The sequence below is a fragment of the Emys orbicularis genome, chromosome 2, assembly GCF_028017835.1.
Source record: "Emys orbicularis isolate rEmyOrb1 chromosome 2, rEmyOrb1.hap1, whole genome shotgun sequence".
NCBI lineage: Eukaryota > Metazoa > Chordata > Testudines > Emydidae > Emys > Emys orbicularis.
This window is the reverse complement of record NC_088684.1, coordinates 129,216,348-129,226,755: the sequence shown is the minus strand read 5'-3', so window position 1 is coordinate 129,226,755 and position 10,408 is coordinate 129,216,348.

Sequence of the window (10,408 nt, the reverse complement as noted above, 5' to 3'; positions counted from 1 at the left end):
TTAATTCCACAGTTGGAGAAAGAGCCTCTCTAGAGAAGTTACATGTTCTGTTTCCTGGGGAATATTTGCTGTAAGACACATTGCTCTTTCCACTTCCATGCCAGCTGTTCCTGAGCTCAGAGAGGGAAAGCAATCCAGCAAATTCTAAAATAAAACGAGCAACGTGTTTGAGTTAGAAAAGTGTAGTAATATACATATATGTATTAAAAAGTATTGGGCTTGGCTCTCCTCTCACATGTATTAACAAGACACCCTAGACCTCAGTGGAATTACTTCTTGCAGGTTTTACACAGAAGCAAATTGGACTCATTTTCTCTTATAAGAACAACAGCAATAAATAGGACTGTTACACGTTAATGTTAATGAGAGTGCAATGTTACACTCTGTGGTATAGAATAATGAGATAATGTAATTGTCATAGAGTATCCTATGGTGATACTTTATGTAGCATAATACTGCCCTGACTTCTAAGCAGAGCAGAAAAGTTTGGACTGCCAGAGTACACTATTTCCATGTCAGGAAAGAAATGAGAGGACATTTGCTTGCCTAGTCTAATCCATTCATAATGTATACATCATTTGTTATTCACTTGAACAAAGAAGGATTAAAAGCAAAAGCAGTAGCAAAGTCCACAAGCAACAAGCTTCATGGTGCTACCACAACATGACTGTAGGCTTGACTGACCATCACCCTGAATCCTGTGAAAAGCAAGAGTAATGTACTACCAAATCAGAACAATAGCACTTTGCACCTGCTTTATACAGATGTAAATGACTGCACAAGGTACACACTGATGGTGAAACACATCCTGTACATTCAGAGATCCCAGGCATAATTGCCAGCTTTGAAGGCGTGGGCAGAGAGGTGACAATGTTGCTCAGATGTGATACTGTGGTGCTACATAGATACACCATGAGATTGTTAAATGTTTTAGGTACAATGATATGTTGACCTTTTAGAAATAAAAATGGATTATTTATCTTAGATACTTGTGTGGCCTCATAGTATCTGAGCACCTTATAATCTATAATGTATTTATCTTCAACCAGCCCCAGTGAGGTAGTGGAGTGCTACTATCCTCACTCACTTTACAGATGGGGAACTGAGGCACAGAGAGGCTAAACAACTTGCCCAAAGTCCCACAGGAAGTCTGTGGTGGAGCCGGGAGTTGGACGTGGATCTCCCAAGTCTCAAGCTAGTGCCTAACTACTGGACCATCACTTTTCTTATAATAGAAACTAAGTAGGTAATATCGAGGAAATTTTATTTGGGGAAAAATTCATATTCATATTAGTATAGATCAGTTGTGCCATACTCTACCTTGTAATGCTAAAAATTATATTGTTATTGAATGGAGCTGCAGAGAGCTACATGATCATTATGGCATGATTTCTTGACATGGCTGTAATTAGAAAATTGCCCACACCAGGACTCCAGATCTGAGCATCTCTGAACTTTGAAAAGTCATAAGTCTGGATTCACACCCCAACTTTCCTGATAGCTGGACTGAAATCCAAGATCTGAATTAAACCTAACTTTGGGACAGTATAGATACAGGCTCAAACACTGCAGGTCAGGCACTTCTATAATGGTGAAGTTTGCACCTTGACTTTGCCTCAGTGGGGAATGTATGTTTCTTCTTCTTACCTCTTTCTTACTTACTGGTCACAGAGGGGAAGGTTCTTGCCCTCTCCCTTTCTCTTTGGATGCCTGGGGGAACAGGCCTGTAAATTCAAGATTCCCCTCTCTTCTTCCTTGCCATACAGTGATGAGAGTTCTCCTGTGATAAGACATCAGGTTGCTATGATCAAACCTACTGACTTCACAAGAGCTGTGTGTGGTGCTCTAAAGAACTGAGCATGACTTTAGAGCCACAGGCTAAGTATCACTCAATTAGATAATAAAATGTATTTAGAATAGATATACATTATAGGTTTAATAAATATGTATTAGCCTCTTTTTGGTGTAAAATACCTTATCTCTTCATTTAGCAGCCACCGCTTTGATTAGATTTAGTTATTTCTATTTTTCCATGCACATTTATGGTTTCCACCAGCATAGTTTGTGTGCACCTTCTTGCCCCTGATGGAGATCAGTTTCAAAACAAGAGTGCTTTCTCCTAAATGTAATTGTTTTCCTCTGTGGCTTTCATAGTAAAGGTGAATGAGAAAGATTCAGCTTCTAAAAGAAGATACAGACCATGGTAAATGTTTTTATTTATTTGTTAAATACTTATAATATTTTAGATTATATTATTTTATATTAAATATCAAAATATTTTTGAATTATACTGACACTTGGACCTAAAAGTACATTACGTCCTGTATGGAAAATAATTCTACAAAGAATACTTTGTAGAAATGTATAAACTTTCCATAGGTGCTTTGAATTAGCTTATATAATTTAATATAGAAGCATAGTACTCTGGTACAATCATTTAAAAACTATAAAAAGGATCACTTGCTTAAATTCTGTAACAAAATTTCTATAGAATACAGAATATTATTAAGTATCTGTAGAACCCACTCAATTTTATAGAAATCTTCCATATGGGATTGATGGAATCAACTTCTAATTTGTATGTGTCCATCCAGTTTAAATACCACAAAACTTTATTTTTTTAATATGGTATAATACATACCTAAAGTGATTTAAGAAACCTTGTGCCAAATTTCCAGACCTGAGTTAATATTTACAACCAAACTTAAGACCCTTCTGAAAGAGGGTTTATACAAACTGGGGCTTGGGGGGGGGGAATAATTGCATTAGGAGGAGGTTATTGTTTCCTGTAACAAATTGCATTGCAACATTTTATGACAAAATTACATACAATGCTCTGTGTTGGTATGATGGGCTACATCAGCAAGTCAGTGAAGTTGGAAGTGAATTACAGTAGGTAAAATCTCCCCCTTACTGGCAGCGCTACATAAAGGTTGTCTGTAAAACAGTGCAGTGCTGGCCGCACATCAGTGTCAAGTATTCTGGCACCACAGGACAGAATGGCTGAGGGCAGTCAGCCGCACCATGCAGAGAAAAGCACACAGCTATTCCTTTGGAAGAGATCAAAGTTCCTTCTTAGTATGTCGTAGAGGACAGTATATGCACTGTCCTAGGTGAAGGAGCTTGTTCTTGCCCTTTAGCTGGCAGGCCAGCCCCTTAGGATGATGGTACACTGACAGACGCACATTCTATACTCCTTCTAGAGTACTGAGTTGAAACAGGGCCTTTCAGTTGTATGGGAGAAATGGGGGAAGCCTCTTCATGTGCTGTTTTCTCTATGTACATCCACACAACAGTGGGCGGGGTTTAGTCCTGTAGGTTTGTTATAAAATTACCAGCTTCACACTCTTGGGAACTTGGTATTGGTTCTACAATAAGAAGATAATTTCTCATCTGGAAGTTAAATGAAAAGAGAGGGAAGAAATCATAACAAAAATGACTATTTTTACAAGGATTGAGGACCAGCTGATGTGGAGTTCCACAACCTGGTATCGTTCCACTATGTTCCCCTTCTGCCCCAATGTCATCCTCTCTGTCTTAAAGATTAACTCAAGCTGCTTCTGAGTGAGTTGCAGCATAGTGCCTCATTGTTGCTGCTGAGTTGCTATATTCTGAGATATATCTGAAAAACTGCCCATCTCTGTCTCTCACACACTCTCTCTGGAATTAAAAGCTTCTGGATGGGCATTAGAACACACATCAGTTCAGTTGCAAGGCACCAAAATAAGGCTAAACTCAGAAGCATCGTGGGGCTGATGATAGGTGTGGATGTAGCTGTGGGATGTCTGGATGCTGTGGGGCAACTAGAGATTGTCTGGAAGTAAAGTTAGTAGTTAGGGGAGGAAGGGATGGGCATCCCCAAACTAACACTTTCCCACATACCAAACTGTCATGCTTGGTCCTAGCAACAAGCAGTCTGTGCCCCCCTCCCAACAGCTGAAATAATGTTCCATGCCCTCAGTGACAAAAATGACTAACATGACCCCCAACACACCCTCTTTCATTTGCCATGTTCTCCACTGCAGTCTTTTCCAGTGATAAGAGCCTCTAACATCATACTTCTAGATACCAAAACCATTGACTGCATTCCCCATGAAAATCCTCCTACTTCTGATTCCTCCTCTAAACTTATTTTTGGTTGTGGTCCTTGACAACATTTTTTAAAAAAAATAATTGGATTCTGTACTGTAACAGGAAACTTGGAAATGGCAGAGATGCTTAATGACTTCTTTGTTTCGGTCTTCACCGAGAAGTCTGAAGGAATGCCTAACATAGTGAATGCTAATGGGAAGGGGGTAGGTTTAGAAGATAAAATAAAAAAATAACAAGTTAAAAATCACTTAGAAAAGTTAGATGCCTGCAAGTCACCAGGGCCTGATGAAATGCATCCTAGAATACTCAAGGAGCTAATAGAGGAGGTATCTGAGCCTCTAGCTATTATCTTAGGAAAATCATGGGAGACAGGAGAGATTCCAGAAGACTGGAAAAGGGCAAATATAGTGCCCATCTATAAAAAGGGAAATAAAAACAACCCAGGAAACTACAGACCAGTTAGTTTAATTTCTGTGCCAGGGAAGATAATGGAGCAAGTAATTAAGGAAATCATCTGCAAACACTTGGAAGGTGATAAGGTGATAGCCAGCATGGATTTGTAAAGAACAAATCATGTCAAATCAATCTGATAGCTTTCTTTGATAGGATAACGAGTCTTGTGGATAAGGGAGAAGCGGTGGATGTGGTATACCTAGACTTTAGTAAGGCATTTGATACAGTCTCACATGATATTCTTATCAATAAACTAGGCAAATACAACTTAGATGGGGCTACTATAAGGTGGGTGCATAACTGGTTGGATAACCATACTCAGAGAGTAGTTATTAATGGTTCCCAATCCTGCTGGAAAGGTATAACAAGTGGGGTTCCGCAGGGGTCTGTTTTGGGACCGGCTCTGTTCAATATCTTCATCAAGACTTAGATATTGGCATAGAAAGTACGCTTATTAAGTTTGCAGATGATACCAAACTGGGAGGGATTGCAACTGCTTTGGAGGATAGGGTCATAATTCAAAATGATCTGGACAAATTGGAGAAATGGTGTGAGGTAAACAGGATGACGTTTAACAAAGACAAATGCAAAGGGCTCCACTTAGGAAGGAACAATCAATTTCACACATAGAGAATGGGAAGAGACTGTCTAGGAAGGAGTACGGCAGAAAGGGATCTAGGGGTTATAGTGGATCACAAGCTAAATATGAGTCAACAGTGTGATGCTGTTGCAAAAAAAGCAAACATGATTCTGGGATGTATTAACAGGTGTGTTGTGAGCAAGACACGAGAAGTCATTCTTCCGCTCTACTCTGCTCTGGTTAGGCCTCAGCTGGAGTATTGTGTCCAGTTCTGGGTACCGCATTTCAAGAAAGATGTGGAGAAATTGGAGAGGGTCCAGAGAAGAGCAACAAGAATGATTAAAGGTCTTGAGAACATGACCTATGAAGGAAGGCTGAAAGAATTGGGTTTGTTTAGTTTGGAAAAGAGAAGACTGAGAGGGGACATGATAGCAGTTTTCAGGTATCTAAAAGGGTGTCATAAGGAGGAGGGAGAAAACTTGTTCACCTTAGCCTCTAAGGATAGAACAAGAAGCAATGGGCTTAAACTGCAGCACGGGAGGTTAGGTTGGACATTAGGAAAAAGTTCCTAACTGTCAGGGTGGTTAAACACTGGAATCAACTGCCTAGGGAGGTTGTGGAATCTCCATCTCTGGAGATATTTAAGAGTAGGTTAGATAAATGTCTTTCAGAGATGGTCTAGACAGTATTTGGTCCTGCCATGCGGGCAGGGGACTGGACTCGATGACCTCTCGAGGTCCCTTCCAGTCCTAGAATCTATGAATCTATGGTCAGTAGCAATTCTTGTTCTGCTGTAAGGGATAATAAAGTGATTTATATGCAATCTAAGTGGCTGCGAGTAAATATAACAGAAAATTGAAGGACAAAACCCTAATGAACGGCACTATTATCATTTTACACCCACCAGAAAATCCGCAAATCGGGGTTCATGCAGGCTCACTTTACACAGCTTGTCATTCTGCCGTAAGAGGAAAAGAAATACTTGGCACATCAGCTCTAAAAGCAAGTGCATTTGGAGCATGAATAGGGTAAATTAATATGTTATGACTAGAGCTGTGCAGAATTTCAAGGCAAAATGAACAATAACTGGAAATGTACCTATTTTTGAGTCCATGGGGCTATCATAAAAATCTATTTGCTGCTGAAGAGTATCACATCTGCAGAAACATAATTGAAGCTGGACAAGAAGCTTTTTTACTCTTTGGATTTCTGTGAAATTATAGTGAAGATGCAAATCCCAATTTGCCCATAGCTGGAGGTTCTGGTTTCAGACCCATCTCTAGTTTAAGACACAATTAATCAGAGGAAACTTGGAAAGTGTAATATATTCCATATAATGACAGGCCATTATTCAATAACCAAACATGGAACCACCTCCCTTCCTCTCATCTCTAGTATGTACTTAGCTGAAAATATGTTGTGTTTTGCTGTTCCTTTGGGCCTAGAAATCATCTTTACCCCAATAGTGACCCCAATATTTCCTTTTGATTAACTATTGTATATAAAATACACACACACACAAACTACTAACTTGCTTTATTCTGTGAAAAATTGCTGGTGCTACCCTCCTATCCAGAATACACAACTGCCTTCTTCTTCTTCTTCTTCTTCTTTCTTCTTCTAAGAGTTGGCTGAATTATTTCATACTTTGAAATTTCAAGAAAAGGGGGAAAATTGAATTGTTTCTGATTTCCATACGCATACACCCTTTAGTGCATTCTCTCAATTCTCTCCCCCACCCCCCCCACAATGGAGAAGAAAACTGCTAAGAGAAGCTTCTCTATGTAGTTCTTGTAGGTCTCAGTTTTGCTCTGTTCAGGTCAATGGTAAAACCCACCATTGATTTCAGTGGCACAGGACTGGGCCCATACATCCAAGTCCTGTGTTAGTTAGGATGCATCCTGAAGTCGGGGGTTAAAATAAGGGGAAAGCATGGGACAACACAGCTTCACTCTGGTAAAAATAGAGTGTAGAGATCCCTCTCCTTGGCTGATATGGTGAGGACATATGAGGCAAGGGAATCTAAAGACACAACAGGAAAAGCTGGTGCCTGATTTTGGAGTTTATGGGGTTCCTAGTCTTCCCAAGGTATTGTAGGTGGGGCAGCAGCACCTATCATGGAAGAAGAGATGTCTTACCAGAGTTATCTAATCCACTTTTCTCCTCTAACAGACAATCAATCTGTCTCTTCCACCAATTTCCTTTCTCTCCATTTAAATAAGTGACATTAAGATCAATGGCAACATCTATGTACGGACGTGGGGACTAAAACCTGTATCTTCAGAGCCTGGACCAGCTGATATTTCCCACAGGAGGAAGCACTTCCTCAGGAACTCAGAGTGACAGTACCCTGAGGCCAACCATCCTATTTAACCCTGGAGGATGCCCCAGGAAGTTTTCTGGCCAACAACACAGACTTTGAGTCTGCTGTGACTCCAGACCTCACCTCGTGTCCTGACCTTTGATCTCCGATCCTAGCCTGTTTCTTGGCTGATCTCCAGTCTCTACCTCTCGAATGACTCTGACCCTGATTCCAGCCTGGTACTACCTCTTATCTCCAGTCTCTGACCCCGGCTTGATTTTGATCCCGACTCTTTCTTACTTAATCAGTCTCTAGCAATTCCTCAGACCCCTGCTCAAAGACTGCTGTCCCTGATGTGTGGACCCCAATCCAGCTGTGACTGCTAGGCCAGACTGCCCACTCCCCAGTCCCTTACAGTTTGCGCAGCTCCAATTCTGAATCCCTCCTCGGGCACATCTTAACAGGGATATGGAAAAGAAGTGTCTACCATCACCCACTGGACCCAATGGGGTACCAGATTTGTAGGAGTGGATTGCACAACTCCAAACCAAGAGTCATCTGCTGAGTCCCAAATGTTACAACTCCTAATGGAAAACCAGATACTCAGCTTGCAGCTACCATGGTCCCAAGAAGAGAATTCCATGCTCCAGGATTGAGTTGGGCCACTGTCCTCTGAACAGGGCCTCATAGTACCCTCACAATCTGAATGTTTTGATGAGAACCACCAGAAGTTCAGGGGGTTCCTGAACCAATCTCCTTTTCCTGCTATGACCTCAAATGTATCCTACTGACCAGGCTCCATGGTGGAACTAGTGATCAGTTTGCTAGCTGAAGAAGAGCTGGACTGGGCCTCCCCCAGGCTGGACTAGGACAGCCCAGTGTTAGTGGACTGGAATGTCTTCCTGAAAGCATTTTCCACAATTTTTTATGACCCTCATTGCACTTGTTCAGTGGAAGCCACATTACAAAGGCTCCAGCAAGGGCAATGCCCAGCTGCCTCATATGCTGCCCAGTTCTGTTGACTCGTGGATGACATTGAGTGGAATGAGGCAGCTTAACTGCATCATTTTTGATGTAGACTCAGTGAGGAAGTAAGGGATGAGCTAGCCCTCATTGAGACCCTGACCCACTTGGATGCTTTCACTAACTTCTCTTCTGCACTGACAACCGTCTGTGTGAGTGAAAGGAGGAGAGGAGGGGCATCCTGCCACCGTTTCACCCACACTCTACACCAAAACCCCCAGGGCCCCACCATGAACCAATGCAGGCTAATTTGGGCCACTGATGCTTGACCCTGGAAGAAAAGGAGTGGCAATGGCACAATAACCTATGCTTTTATTGTGTAGCACCAGGATGTGCCATTGCTCTTGCCGGTTGTGGACCTTGACCCACAAGGAATTGGGAAATGAGTAAGCCCGGACTGTGGGCGGAAAGGGGGGCAGTCAGAGCAGCATCAGGGCACTACACTATGGAACTTCCCCCCAGCCCTGGAAAGAAATTTGATCTAGGAGTTGCAGGTCCTCCCACACTTACAAGTATGAAAAAAGTTATGTTCCATGGATGGGGCCAAGATGATTCCCCCTCAGTGGGCAATGGTTAATTCCAGGGCTATAGATAACTTCATAGATGCTAAAGCTGCTCAAACGCTACACATCTCCCTCCATTGAAAGCCTACATCAGTTCTCATGGAGACAATACATGGGTCCCTCCTGATCTTGGGGCCAGTAATGCAGGAAACAGAACTCCTAAAGGCTGTAATCCAGGGAAGTGTTACATTGGGAAGTGTTACAGTTCAGTGTGATCCATTCTCCACACTTCCCCCTAATTCTCAGCATCACTTGGCTGGAGCAGCATGATTCTTGCATCTCCTGCTGTGAAAAGAGGATCATCTTCCCTTCTGAACGTTGCCAGTTGGTCCGCATGTGTGCAGCTGGTCCCATCCCTCTGGTGCTGGCTCTTTCAGCCGATCAGAAGCAACAGTGTCTGTGGGGGAACACCAGATGGTGTTGGCTAGCCAAAAGGAGTCACTCCCAAGCCTGAGCCCCCATATCCTTGGAAAGTATTGGAAATATGGGGACATTTTTAAAATGAAAAATGCAGACACAGTACAGCATGACTACGACTGCCCCATAGACCTGCAACTGAGAGTGAAGGTCCATATGGATGTATTTATGTGATGTCCAAACCATAACTAGCAGCTCTTCTTGTGTACATCCAGGGAAACCTGGCCAAGGGCTTCATCCAGCACTCCACCTTCCCTCTCCGGTCCTTTTCATTAAGAAGGACTGAAAACTTCACTGTTGCGTAGACTATCAGGCCGTAAACCAAGTGACAGTCCAAAATCAATATCCCCCACCCTTAATCTCAGAGTTACTAGATTGTATGCGGTCTACCAGAATTTTAATCAAACTGGACCTTCAGAGTACTGACAGGGTGCATCAGGGCAGGAGAGGAATGGAAGACTGCCTTTTGAACCTGCTATGGACACTTTGAATATTTAGTAATGCCATTCAGGCTGACCAAAGATCCTGTGACCTTTCAACACTTTGTGAACAATGTATTTAGAGATATTCTGGATCTGTATGTAGTCCTCTATCTTCATGACATACTTGAGTTTTCCTGAGCACCATTGTTTCCACATTTGTTCTATCTGGAAAGACTATGGAAGTATGGTGTGTTTGTGAAATTGGAAAAAATGTGCCTTTGACCTGTCCTCCACAAAATTCTTGGGTTGCATTCTTTCCCTAAAGGGTGTCAAGATGGATCCCAGAAGGCAGAGGCCATTTGCAGGTGGGAGTGCCCAGGACCCCTGGGGAGTTACAGAACGCCTCTGGGCTTTGTGAATTTTTACCAACAGTTCATTCCAGGCTTCTCAGGGCATATAACCTTGGTGAACAACCTCCTCCATGAAGCTGTCAAATTTGTTTGGATACCTGAAGTTCACTGCTCCCATTGTAGCACATCTGGCCCTAGCCCAGGCA